This window comes from Phasianus colchicus, chromosome 1 (assembly GCF_987193195.1).
Source record: "Phasianus colchicus chromosome 1, bPhaCol1.hap1.1, whole genome shotgun sequence".
NCBI classification, from domain to species: Eukaryota; Metazoa; Chordata; class Aves; order Galliformes; family Phasianidae; genus Phasianus; species Phasianus colchicus.
The window spans coordinates 141626535-141641801 of record NC_143436.1 but is presented as its reverse complement, the minus strand read 5'-3'; the positions used below and the strand labels follow the sequence as shown (position 1 = coordinate 141641801).

Here is a 15267-nt window from a genome sequence, read left to right as displayed (position 1 = left end):
TAAATGCACACCAGGAAAATCCACATGTTTCTTTATCATTCTGAGAATAACAGCCTCATTGCTCTTTTTGTGATTTATTGTATTTTGGGGGGGGGAGGAGGAGGAAAGGGAGGGTTCCATCATCTGCAACTATAGATCTGAATATACTGTGATATAACTTGTATTATTTAATCTGCTTCTCTAATACCTACATTTGCATTGTTTCTCTGGAAATACTCTTCATCCATTGCTCCCAACAGTTTCTCCCATGAAGTCTCACATTAGAAGAAATATAGAGCTAACAAATGCTCTATAAGACTCAATCAACCATTTCCATTGCTTTCTGATTTTGACACACTTGCATTGTCTTTCATAATCTAAGAAATTATGTTAATGGTATCATCCTTCATATTTAGTCTAAAGAGAGAACTGTCTCTGCTGGTTATGGAGGTAGTGGAAAGAGACTAGAATTACTGCCAGCTGCATTATATACTTTTGACTCACCTGAATAACAGCTTCACCTTGCTTCTGAAAATTAGCTACTCCCATTTCAACTTCTATGCACTCTACTGTCAGTCTTCCAGCTGCTGCTATCAATTTCACAGGTGTCTGTGCATCTATTCTCACAAACAACATGATCATTTTTTCATACCACAGGCTATACTGAGTTTTTAGTTTCTCCCAGCCCCTAACATGCATCACAACTGAAAGGAACAAGTTCAAGACATCAGTAAATTCCTTTGGGTAATAAAAATTTCATGCTTATAGCTTGGTCTTCTCACAGTGTTGGGTGCTATTGTGAGCATGTTGCCCATGTTGTTTTTGTTGACAAGATGCCCAATAACAGTTCATATGCACATCACTGGTTCTGAAGTCACAGTGTGTGTGCATCAAGCAGAACACAATAGATGATGTTGCATGAAAAGCAATCAAACAGAAATATAGCCAAGATTTTGCCAGACTGTGAACAAGAACATTACAAGTTGTTGCTGCAGTCTGTTTTTATCTTTGCCTCTTTCAGATAGTGAGGATGATGGCATTTGGACATCCTCTAATATTTCTTATTTTTACACAATGAAAAATTCTTCACGTATATTTCTAAATAAAGGTCCTCATCTCCCCTGGATTCCACCCACTCATGGACTGTAAATGATTGTTATGATAACTTTACCAACTGTTGACATGGACCTATGTCTGTGCATGTGCTGTTGTTGTCTTTACAGTATCATTTACAATGTTTAATTAAGCACTGGAAAGTTTACTGGATTTGGTCAGTATTTCTTAAAAAATATAGTTAAAAAGATTCCTCTTGTAATCCTCCACTTGCGTATCCACCTTGTGTACTACCACAGTGGGCTCATGTTTCTTCTCAAATATTTTTTTCTTGCCCCTCATTGCTTTTGTAAATATTCAATCTCTGTTCTGGAACTAGACAACAGTTTCATCACTTCTGCATGACTAAATACAAATGAAGCTCTTAAGATATTTTGGGAAAGCCATCTTGTCAAGGAATGACATTCCCATTCTTCATAAGCAAGGTTAAGGTCTTCAAGTACAGGTATCTAAAGTTGTTTAAGCATTACAAGAGATATATTTTATGTTTTACTTTTGATAAGCTGTTTGTATTTTATATTTTATATCTATCTCTACAAATAGTACAATACAGTTGCATTCACTTATTCTACTTTTGTCCAAATAGACTCATTAGAATTGTAAAGTCTTTTGCTAACTGCTGCACCACAGACAATAACAATCCACTGCAAACAGTGGTATTTTACAAAAAAATATCACAATGACATCACTGAAATAGTATCCCAAATGTATTTACTGTATTTTCCAGTTTGAAGAACTGTGCGTGTGGTAAGGTAAGAAGCATACACAAGACAATCTTTTAATGAAGTTAGTTTTTCATCATTTTCAGTCAGATTTTCCACAAGGGTCATCATATTAGAAAATGTTTTATTTTCTATTTCAAATCAATAGGAATTTTTTCAAGTTCAGTGGAAAAAACTTAAGCCCTGGAAAGAGTATTGTCAATTCAGTACAAACCCAGAAAGAGTATGCAACCATTTAAACTGCAAGTATATTTTCACAGAGTGCTTTCCTCCAGGCTTAGGGGATGGGATTTACATCTATTGGAAAGCTATCTTTGCAGACTTCTTTATAGAAAGTGATTTTATAAAGTGACTCTCAGATAGATTTTTGTCTTATCTCCTACCATATGATACAAGTAATAAGCAATGTGAATGCAATCTAGACACACAGCCAGCTGCCTCAGAGAGCTCACACCATGCTATTAAAGTCTTTTTCCATCTCTTTAATGACATTGCAACAGACATGCTTTTGAACTGTTTTTATTTTCTTCCTTTTTAGGAGTGCATTCTGATGTCTTCAAGGGAACACCAAATAAGGTGTTAATGATTGTCTTCTCCCCAGATAATTAAAAAAAATTCCTGAGAAACATCATGCTGTTGTTCAAGCTTTTATATAATGATTACCAACACATACCAAGTATTTACACTGAATATGACACAAATTAACCTAGCAGGAACCTAATTACTGCTATGTACTTAAACGGTTATGAATTAACATATGTACCCACCTAAATATGAAGATGGGAATTGTTTAGCCTGCTTAAACTGAAAAGATATTTCTGCATCTTGTAAAATGAACAGGTTCCTTTCCCCGTACCTATGGACCTACCTTTTCTTAATGAAATGTACTTATTTTCCTTATTCTTTGACCTATTTGATCACCTTTTACTTTGAAATTCTCTGATGTACAGACCTAAAAATTTCTATGTTTATCACATTTAAAATAGTTTATTTAAAATATATATGTCGTGATGGCTTATGGCTAGTAAGAGATGTAGCAAGTGACAATGTCAGAGCTTGCTGAAATCAGAAAGGTGTCAGGAATGCAGTGAGGTGGGGAGGTCTGCAATAAAAAAGGCTTTTGAAAAGTCAGTGATACTATTTTCCTGAAGTAACAGGTAATGTGACTTGCTCCACATTACAAGCAGTAACATTAATTATTTTTAATTTTTTTTTTTTTTTTTTTTTTTTTTTTTTTTTTTTTTTTTTTTTTAAGAGAGGAAGTTCTGCAAATAGAGGCAATCTGTCTGTAGAATCTTAGACCAATCATCTCACACAAAAGAGGTTCAAGGTCAGATGTGCCTTTAATTCTCCACACAGTGAGCAAGTAATGCAATGTCTTTAACTGCTTCTCTTCACAGACAGTGCTTCTATTGATTTAATAGGTTGGGGTTACTCAGGCACTTCAGTGCATTCAGGAGGAAACCCTGGGTACTCATGTACACTGATACAAAGTGGTCTATTAATAGTGACACACTTCTTGGATATACATACAAATGGTTCTTTAGGAAGTTCCATACAAACAAGTGGAAGAATTTATTTAAAATAAGGATGACAGAGTACTGGAACAGGTTGCCCAGAGAGATTGTGGAGTCTCCTTCCATGGATATTTTCAAGACCTTTCTGGACACATATCTGTGTGACCTATTTTAGGGTACCTGCTTTAGTATGGGATTTGAACTCAATGATCACTTGGGGTCCCTTCCAACCCCCGCAATTCTGTGACTCTGTGATTTTGTAATGCACGTGAATACCAAAGAAGTAGATATGAAGTGATCTAGAATAGACAGATTGGAAAATCTTGAGGTGAAAAACCTACATCTGAATAAAATTCTGGCAATAGTCCTCTTACAACTGTAGTAGTTTTAATGATAAAGATCATGATAAAGAGGAAAATAGAAATCTTTGAGTAGATACTGTGATTCTTACTCAGTGATCTCAGTTGTAATCTGCAAAAATTTAGTTCTCACAGAATTCTGAAAAAGATAAAAAAAATTACGAAAGCCCAGATGCATCCTCCCTAACTTCCTGCTTAGTCAGATCACTTGAAGCTCCCTGTGGACTAGATATCTGTGAAGATCCGAAATCTGTCCAAACTTAATTGGATGTGTAGGACAAACTGAGTTTAATCAGTTTTCCTTTCTGGTTTAGTAAGTGAAAGACCATTTTCCTACCTTCCATGTGTCATATGATAATATATAAGCTAAGTTTTTTTAAGTGCTTATACAGTCATGAATGCGGTACGTATCTTAGTGTATGTAACAGTATAACTTGAGATATTCTAGCTGAAATAATCTGTATCACTGACACTGAAATATCCCTGTGAATAACTAGATGCATTCAGTTAAGGAGAAGGATAGATCAATGTTTTCATAACCCTGAAATCTGTATAGCATTCCCTGGGATTAAAAATTCATGATCTCTGTCCTAAAGTGTTATTATCAGAAGTGGATAAACACAGAAAATGAAGGTAATAGATAAAGAAAGTAAAAGAACATAAGAGGGAAAATGTGAATGGTAATTACAGGCAAGTCTTATAAAAAGAGAATGAATTCTGAATCATAAACACAGCTGGATTTAGCTATAGTAGCCAAGAGGTTACTGTTCCCAGCTGCACTCCCATCTTCTGTAGCTTTCTGTATCTTCTACAGGCTAGAGACATTTCAGGTAGTATTCTGTTAACTTTAACCTCTATCATGTTAGAGTATCAAGGTAGTGTTTTTATCAACAAGATGAAAATAGTACGTGTGGCAGCTCAGATGCAGTCACCTCCATTGCCCTGTCCCTCCTGCTGATGCAGAGGAGAGGTAAAACAACCCAAGGCAGCCACCAATGTATTTTCAGAAATTAGAGTTCTGCATTGTAACAGCGTAGAAGAGCTGAAACCTATTCCAAGAAAAATATTTATGTATTTCCTCGACAAACTAAAGCAAAGAGAGAATACTGTTGAGGAGAACAATCAGAATATACTGAGGTTTGTTCAGTTGTGAGAAGGACCAATGTGAATGCTATGGACTATTTTGAGCTATAAAGGACTGATAGATGCTCTCACTAAAGAGAACATACATCTGGAGATTCTCTTTTAAAGATGGTCTGCTGGCTACAAGTTCTCCACTGGTCTGATCTGCTCTGCATAGCTCTGATCTGAAACTCCAGCTCCGTTAGTTGCATATAGCATTCTCAGCTGAGAAACTGTCCTTTCAGAAAGTGAAATAACCTGACATGAGACTGGTTGAAGGAGTTGAATATATGAACGTATTCAAAATGCTTTGTTTATACAGTTCACTTTTTTCTAAAAATGTTCTGAATATACCTCCAAAAGTAATACTGAAGTAACATCTCACATTCTTTCTGGATGGCTTCTACGTGATTTGCAGTTGTTTCCTAGAAAAGACAAGAAGCAACAGTTTGTGTAGGTAGTTTAGTGGGCATGCTGGTGATGGGTTGATGGTTGGACTAGATGATCTCAGTGGTCTTTTCCAACTTAATGATTTTATGATTCTGCCAAGACACTTCTCAGCTTTAACATCTGCCATAGCCTGATTTGGAGGCAGCCCTTGCTGCTAATAGGACCGAGGAGGACTTGATGGTTGGACAGTCCCTCTTACCTAGAAGATACTTGCTTTAAGAATCATGCTTCATTCTCTTTATAGGGATGTCTGCTCACACTATATCCAGGAGTCAGAAGTGAACTGTTCTCTGATACAAAAGTGAGAATATTACACAGACCTGATGATGGAAAGAAAAGATTTGTATGAGAAGAAACTAACTATGAGAAGGACTAAATGTCTCTAGCCCAAATAGTGTCAAATATTACTGAAAATCTTAAACAAGCAGTGTCTAAACAGTTTTGTTCACTCTGATCAATATTATTTTAGTCAAAAGAAAAATCTGGTCTTCCGGATTCCCTTAAGCTGAGGCAACCAACTTCAATATCCTTTAAAAATGTATTAATATAATTCCTATTTTGACATGTAATTAAGAAACCCATTCCAGATGTTCAAGGCATCAAGTGAGTCAGTGGACACTATGAAATAACTTGGATCATCTACAGTCAAGGCACTTATTAAAGTGCTTTCCTAATGAATTAAAGCTAACTTAAGGCACCTGTATGTTGCCAAGATTCTGCTGAAGAACATCTCCTTTGAAGTACACTTCTGTTCCAGCATGCTGCCTGTAAGGAGAGTGTTCAGTGTTGCAGACATATTAGTTTCCAGGCAAATCCATTACTCATCAAAAACCACTACATTTATGCAGTGAGACATTCCTCAAAACATTACTAAGTGCATATCCAAAAAATGGTATAAAAGAAAAAGCCTGACCAACCAAGTTCATGGAAAACAGAGGGTTGAGCATTCTGCTTGTTGATTCGGCTTGATTTTGTTGTCTTAGCTTCATGGAAGCATCAGGTAATTGGGCTTTCATCCAGTTCTAACTCACTCCTCAGTTAATCCTACTTGGCATTCATATCATTTTTCATATCATTTACATATGGACAAGAAGAACAGAGCAATCAGAAAAATCTGCAAACAGGAAAAGCTGTCATTTTTACCACACTAGATTTTGCTGCATGGATCCAAACCTAAAATGCAAACTTCAGATCACAGTTATGCAAGTATTTGCTCACACTTCAACACTGAATAATATTGCAGCAGGCATACTAGACCTTTACTGATAAAGCTGCCAGAATGACATAAAAATAGTCTACAGTCCATTTTGAGATCAATTCAATATGCCAAACATTAATTTACAGGAAATTCACAAGCTGAGAAGACAGAATTAAACAAAGAGTTCTATTCTCAAACCTTTCCTCTTTTTTCCTATAGTGTTAATTGGAATTTACAGATATTTACCACACCACAAAACTTAGACACTCCAAAAATGCCACTGAAAACCCAGACTTCTAAAAAATAATCACAATGGAGATTTCTTCAAGGTTGTAGTGTTCTCCTGCATATCATGCTTGTAGTTCTAGTACTAGGTTAATGTATGTGTGATACTATGGTTATGCAGAGGATATATATGTTTAACTTGGCAGAACGGCAAAACAACTTGTGTGAGCAAATGCTGCAAAGCACAAGAATCAGCAAGTCTTTCCACTGTGGTAGTGGAATTTCATGTGACAGTGCAAACACAGCTCTGCTAATTTAGTTTCAGGATATACATTTTTAAAAGACCTGTATTTTACAGAAGAAAAGTAAAGGTGAGCAGGAACACCATGTTATTTTGCTGAAGTCTGCTAATACAGAAAGAAATCTTTCCTGTTCACCTCTAGTGAGGTGATGAATGCCTTGACTGCATGATGTACAAGTCAAAATTTAACCTGCTCTAAAATACTGCTTTATTTAGTTCCATGAGCCTAATAAGCATACCTGTTTACAAAGTAAATGTAGCATACTGAAGTATTTCTAAAATACTGAGTTGTTTGAAAAATGCTTAAACTTAAGCCTACATCAATATACTTGCAAAGCACTGTGCATGACAATTTGCCTTAGCTTCCAGCCAATCAGTTGGTTCAGATTCCCTGTTGCATGTGTCACGGTTTTGTGTTTTTTTGGTTTTCAGTATTCCGCATCATAACATCATGTAGTGCACTGAGAGTTAAAGTGTTAATGACCCAATTCCGGGTATCTGTCCCTATACATTACAGAAGTCATGGGATCTGACCCTTCCGGGTGGGGCGGTCTCTTACTGCCTGGCAGTGGGTGCTGGAGAGTGCTTCCCTAGCCGTTCCAAGCTTTTCAGGTTTGACTTGATCTTGGGAACTCTCTCTCATCTATTTTCTTTGATTTATTAGTCTCAATTTCAATTAGATTGTATTATATTGTGTTATCTTGCATTCCGATATCATAGTTAGTAAAATAAGTTTTCCTCCATAGATTGTTGCTGCTGTTTTTTTTTCCTTCCTTGATCCAGCTCCCATCTCCCTATCCCTTTTCCCTTTCCCTTCCCATTTTGTGGAGCTGGGGGGGGCCCAGGGGCTTACTGCCCCCTGTCATAGGCATGGATTGACAGTATGTCAGTGTAGATCCATTTTGTGCTTATCCTAGGAAGAAAAATTTTGAAAGGTATTTTGGAAAACCAAAGAATTATGACCTGAGAATTTTGTTATCCCTATTAATAATTTCTTCTCTTTAATAGATACTGGCCTAGTGCACATTACCACAAAGCAGTACAGGAAGCTGTATGGCAACTTTATTACCAGCTCTTTTGACAAAGCAATTTTTGCGCTCTCATTAGTGGATATAACTGAATCACTAAGGCTATATATATGTGAATGTAATTTCAAATACACTTTTGCACTCACATTTAGGAATCAGTTTAACCCTGAAAGTAAAGATTATGACAAAAAGAAATGCCAGGACAAGTGTGTTAGCTTGAGATGGCTTCCTGTGAATGCTGTAACTCAGAGGTGATAAGAGGTAAACCAAATATGGAAACTGCCACAGGAATTTTCCAAAAGGTCTTGTGACAGTCTCTATCAAAAATTGCGGCCCATTTAAAAGGGAAAAAATAGCGTTGGAAAGCTGGTCACAAAAACCAGCTTCTTTTCTTTCCCATGCTCTACAGTTCAGAGTAATTGACTTTAGATTATAGCAGTATATACTCATTTTCTTCCCTATTACCTAGAAGTCTAATTTGAATAACACAGGTTTCCCAGAGCTACATTATTAAGATGTGTAAGTATGTGTGTCAGTGTGTCTTTGTTCATATCTAAGCAAGGAAGAAAACTAATCTCAAAATCTCAGTTCTTCAGAATGTCTCAAAAAGTCACCCATATATTGAAATTTTAGATGTACCAGCCTTCCTCCATACTTTTAATGGGATACTGCATCCTCTATTACCTTCAGATATTTTAATTTAAGCCAGGAAAAAAAAAAAAATCAGCTGCCGAAAATAGTATTTTTAAGAATGGCACATCCTTGTTTCGTGTTTGCTATCTTAAACTCCAAAGACCATTTTTTTGTCGTCGCATTCTTCACTGGAATACTTCCTTTTTTTTCACTCTAATTTTGTGCTGTACCTACCCAGACACTGAAGTACTTCATGTGCATCTGTTCTGTTCTCCTTTTCCTAGCAGCTGCTGATGTGTCTCCTGCACACAGATCACACAGGCTAGAGACATCAGCCAGGATATGACTATCAGAGACAATAAGTGTAGGCTCCGAATGGAAAAAAAAAAAAAAAAAAGTATGCTAAAGCATAAAAGAATAAGAGAGAAATTGTGCAAAATCATTTCATTTTTCCCCTGTGGAAAATTACAGTTTTTCAAAAATTACATTCCTATTCCAAATGAATCTTGGCTCATAGCAACTCTTTAAAGCGAATACAGAAAAGGTGATTGTTGTGAAAATCCTTACAGGATTACTTTGATTCTCCCTCTGCACTGCCATGATTATGCGTATATTTCTGTATGCCATCACAACCCTGAGATGGGAGCAGAATTTGAACAAAAGTATATATTTATGGTGGTTTAACACTGATGGCCAGCCAAGCCACTCATTCACTCTATTCCTCAAAGAACAGGAGGATAAAATACAATGACTTCAGATGAGTATTTATCAAAAACACTACAAGGCAGAGCAGCACCTGTGGGGTTACACAATGCTGCACTAGCTCAGGATATAGATACAGGTATCCTGGTTGCCCATCTCCCCATGCACTCCAGTGTCAATGAAACTATTTTCTGTCACAACCACCTCTTGCTTTCCTTCCCTTTTTCTCTGACACAGACTGAATCTGCACCCTTGTCCTCTCCTCCTGACTTGAAGCATGAGTGGAGATGGCACACATTATGTGACCTATACCTGCAGTTTGCAGAGAGCTGTAAGGAGGATTACAAGAGCTGCATATAATGGATTATTTAAGAATAGTGTGTAAATTTTCCACCAGAGATTCCAGCTTACCCTCCTATACCAAAGGGTAGGACTACAAAAGTCCTTAATTGTGGAGGATTTCTGAGCTGTTGTGTAGGTAGGGCAAAACCAGCAGTCTCTGGAGCAACACAGAAAATGATACAATAGCAGTTATCTCATAGGAAAGGGAATCACAGAATCTCAGCTTGTTCATTGCACAAAAAAAGTCTTTCTCTTTTTGTCTGTCCTACTTTCATTAAGTTGGGATAATGTAATCTATATATTTTTACATCATCAATTTGTGAAATCACAACAGAATGACCTCAAGCATATTTGACTCAGATTTATAGAGGCATTTAAGTCTTAAATCGGTGAAGGTTAGGCACCTACACTTCTTTGTAATGAGTCCTCATCGTTTTAGCAGTATCAAAGCCAAATTTACGCTGACACTAAACCATTTTATTTTGTTGTGTGTTGTTTCCTTTGTTTTGTTTTGGGGGGAGGTTCTTTTGCTTTTTGGTAGCTATTTCTAATGAACCATTGTCTTAGGTTTCTTCAGATTGCTAACTGCCTACATAAGCAGCCTGTCTGAATGCATATCCATGGTAACTGATTTAATACAGAATCAGACTGCAGTGGTGTTAACTTGGTGTCGTTAATGTCAATGGCAGTTCTCCTACTGATTTCAGTGCTGCCAGTAATGTTCCTGCTCTCATTAAGTGTGTGCAGAACCCTAGCTACTGTCAGTGTCAGATACAGAGTATATCCAGAAGTTTAATAAGATTTCTTTATCAGAGGTTTATTTGCTATTGCTCACAAATTAGCATCTCTAGGACTCTCGCTCTGATATACACTGAAGCATCCTGTACAACGTGAGCTGGAACCTGGTGTAGTACTCTTCTCATGTACATCTAGGCAAAATATATATTAATATAATATATATAAATATATCTATTTGTGCCATTCCTCTCACCTATGAGACTTTCTCCACACCTTTCAACTATAAAATAAGTTTCTTGGGTTCTGGTGTCTCAAGTGGTCCTCATCTGACACAGTCATTTATTGATTGCATCATTTATGATATTACTGATGCTGAGCACTAATGCTCAGTATTTTTTCCAGTTACTTTCTCTCTAACACAGTCAATGAAGAGAAGCCCTGCCTTAATTTCAGTAACATATGGACTCCGGGCAGATTGTTCCAGGGGGCCAATCAATGGCACAACTCAATACCAATCATTAGACTACCTTTGAGGAAAGAAAAAAAAAAAAAAAAAGATATTAGTTATCTTTCACTACACATTTCTCCATACTCTCCTTATAAGGACTTTCAAAAAGATTTTTTATGGTGACTTGGTTCACATAATGTTCCTCCTAAAAAGAGCTTCTCCAGAAGTCCCACAGTGCCACACCATAGTTCACTAGTGCTCAAGTTTCCCTTTCTCCCAATAGACAAATTAAAGTGTTATGAATTTTATGATTGGTGACCTCACTGGTAAGCCTAAGTACAACTCAAACTTTGTTACTGTAGCTAGTTGTTAATTTATGGCCTCTCAAACAGCACAAGTACTCAGTAACAATGATTAAAATGTAAAGACTTTTTTTTTTGAGCAAGGAAAATGAAAAAAAAAAAAAGGTTGCTTTTAAGAAATTGCATGAGGAACTTGCTGTATTTTCAAAGAGCTTATGCATAGTATAAAGCAATATTTAACTTTCACATTTGCCTAAAATTGTCTTTAAAAAATATAGCAAGTAGGAATACTGTCAATAAAATAATCCTAATCAAAGAAAGAGAAGCATTTGTATCCCCATTGTTGCAGAACTTCAATAATAATAAAACAGGCATACTAAAAGCACATAAATTCATTTGATTCATAATATCAGGAATTCCTTGTGTCTTTAGGTCTGAGAAGCTTTCAAAATACTCAAAAAGCTCTTGTTTGTAAAAAGTGTGGACTTTATGTATCTGTATCTATATTCAGAGGAATATGTAAATCCCTGTAGTACTTTCATAACTTGAAATAAATGTGTTTATGAAACGTGAAGAATGTAGCCATACAAGAATGGATGATGACTTGTGTTAAAAAGAAATTTTTGTGAGAGTAGAAGCCTAAAGACAATTCAAAGTTTGAGATAATTCTCTAGGAACTCCATATTAGAGAATTTACTCTTGTACAATCACAGATCACACAAATCCACACACATGTACACTTTTGTGGATAGACTTGATTTGTAATGTGCCAGATTCAGTCCTGTGGATCCCATCTGTTTCTGGAATGAAATTACATAATTTTAAAGTCCTTCTAAGAAAGGCTATGACATTGCCTGCTGAGAAGTAATGATCAATACGATTTATGGGCTGCCTTATTTAGCCTGCTAAGGAACTGCACAGATTCCAGCAGCTGGACTGCTGTTTTCATGGAAGGTAAGGAAAGACAGGATAAGGATCTCTCTTGTCAATGAAGAAAGAGTTCCAGTGATTAGACTACAGTAATTTTACAGAAGATGAAGAAAACATTGATATCCTCTCATTTCTTTCCTCAAAAAGATATTTATATTTTCTGGAACTGATAACATCTTACGTCATGAGGCTTTGTTTTGAGTGCATGTGTATGTGTACACATGTATACTCAGCTTTCTGATTTTGAGGAACATTAGAGGATTAGAATATTTGCAGGAAACAAATATATGCATATACAAGGAGGACATATACAGCAAGGAGGACTGCATGGAAAATTCAACATATATCTGCTTCAAGTGTGGATTGTGGTAAAGAATTTGATCTTCTTTTTCAGAATTTGGAAAGCACATCCTCTGTTTCCAGGACTCACAAAGGTAAAGGCCATGTTAGGAGATAGACTCCAATCTTAGTTTAATTAAATTCAAATATTTATTTGGGGTGGTCCATCTAAGGTGGACCATCTAAGTAATCCCCTATATTTAGCTGGACTAATCACTACACAATGTCTTTTTCTGCAGGGAAGGAAAAGGTACTAATCTTTTCTTTTTGATGACAGAGAGAACCTGAGGGAATGGTATGGAGCTGCATCAGGGAAGGATCAGCATGGGTGTTAGGAAGAGGTTCTTTACCAGACAGTGGTGGGCATGGAACAGGCTGCCCAGGGCAGTGGGCACAGTCCCAGGCTGTTGCAGTTCAAGGAGTGTTTGGACAGTGCTCTCAGACATAGAGTTTGGATTTTGGGTGATGCTGTGTGGGGCCAGGTGTTGGACTCAGTGATCATTGTGGGTCCCTTACAGTTTGGGATATTCTGTAGTACTATGATTCTAGCTGTATACTGAGATTTTCTTACAGTTATATAAATAAAAAGCTCTCAGTAAAAGGCTGAAAGGGATATTACAAGGATCTTCTCTACCTATGTATCTTCTTATTCTCCAGATCTCGAAGTAATATTCCATTAATAAATAAGAAAAGAAAACCAATATCCTGTAATTAACGGAAGTGGAATAATAAATAAATATTATCAGTACAAAACTGTGCTCTTCAAAATATAAATCACATAGCATTGCTAGAATGTAGACCATTGCTAGCTTTGGAGTAATGCTACTGATAAATAAACATCCAAAATATTTAAGAAATATAAAGCCATGTTTTGTAACAGTGAAGAAATGTAAGCAATTTGTCACAGGTTTATTTGAAATTCACAGCAAAACAGTTTTCTTGGAGATCAGTTTGGTGAGGCTTAAGTTTGGTAATACCAAGCACACTGCTTTGTTTAAACTAACATCCAAAAAAGAACAATTCAACGGGAACTGTAAAAAGTGAAATAAGTGGAATTCTAAGTTGTTTTTATCAATAGTAATTATGTGACTGCAACAAGGTTAAATTAATTGACTCTGTAGTCAATAATCTCAGAGTAGTCTGGTCCTTATGTCTTTGTTATTGTACCTTTCACAAATGGAATTAAAGGTTCAGTGCTGTGTTGTAGGTCCACTCTTTTTCAGCTGCTACCATTTTTCCTAATAACAAGGTATCTGAGTCACATATAGTTAATCTGAATTGACTTGTACTGGAGCTACATACAGATTATGCCCCAAGGAAACAAATTATAAAACCAAGAATAAGAAAAGAACTCTTATGTGTACTGTTTAGATGTATCAGACTTTCATTGCAGAAAGCTTTGTACTTACTATAAATTTTCAAAATCAGTAAAATATATTTTCAAAAAGGGTAAATACAACCTTTCCTTCAAAAGTCAGAGAGCTAAACCAACCCTGTAATAAAAATAATTACATCAACTTCTGAAACAATCTTCAAAAATGGATGTTTTCCTGATCTGAGTCCTGCTTCCAGTAGGGTAGTAGATTTACGGTACATTTGCTAAGAACTGCATGAAACCCAGTCAGTTTGACTATTTGAACGAAAGACCCTTCCAGTGAAATATAAGCATCTAAGACTCCCTAGGTAGAGGTAGAATGACCAGAATTTCATCCATCAATTTTAAAAAAAATAAATATAAATGCAAGTATATTGAAAAAACCGTCATTTTTTTTAGAAGATGCTTCACATTATTATTATTATAATTAATTGGCTGAACTGACATGGCATTGTTCCACTGCTATTAATGAAAATTGGCCTTGATTTTTTTAGGACAGAAATCCAATAGTAAAAGTAGCAGAATACATATTTATCCATGTAAATCATTTAGTCATCAAGCAGTTGAAAACATAAGTAAAGTTTTACATTGAAAATCAGGTAGCCTGAAGGTGATTTTTTCAAAGGGTGTTATTTCATCACATGCTTTTTCCATTTGTTATCATTACTCCAAAATGTAAAAACTGAATAGTTATGAGCATTCAACTATTAAAGTCTACATTCTTTGTATCATTTAAATAAATCAGTTCAAGAAAAACAGGGCTTCTTGGTATGTTAAAAAATAAAAAAAGCACAAAGAAAAAAAGACAGAAGAAATCTTCTGAAAGTAAAAAATTCAAAATCCAATCCAAATATTCCAAAGCCTTCCTTTTTCACAGATTTTGCAGTATTTTTTGAAAGTACTACCACTCAGCTATCAAAGGATCCTTTCCATATCTTAATGATCCATAAAAAAACTGATGAAAAGCAGGTGATATTTACAGTAATTAAACAAAGTTACATAAAGCTGTTGAAAATGTTAGCAGTAAACAACAGTGCAGTGGCTGCCAAAAGTATACTGACAAAGGTGTAGTTAGGAAGAAGAATAAAACACAGAGTACAAAAATCCCATTTCAGTTTTGAACATAATAGACAAAATATTCAACTTAGTCCCATAGCATTTTTGTGCAGATCTTAGCTGGGAAAAACAATGATAATAAATACAGCTGTTTCTTCTACATACAGTAGATTTTCTAGAAATTAAACAGAAGTTTGTAAACTCTCTTCTGATTCTTTTAACAGAATGATGAGGACTGAGCCATGTTTTATGTATGGGAAAAGGAACAAATTAACAATATAATTGTACTAGTATGTGATATGCCGCTTTGTTTTCAAATCCCTTCAAATTTTCTCAGTGTTCTGACTTCAGGAGGTGAAAAAGAGAAGGAAAAGGAGAGTATGAGAAT

General features: G+C 35.8%; 1 protein-coding gene across 1 annotated transcript in view; it reads right to left on the bottom strand.

Annotated features, from left to right (window-relative positions):
* NALF1 (NALCN channel auxiliary factor 1) overlaps window positions 1-15267 on the bottom strand; it is a 455149-nt gene that overhangs the window by 371522 nt on the left and 68360 nt on the right. The window lies entirely within an intron of this gene.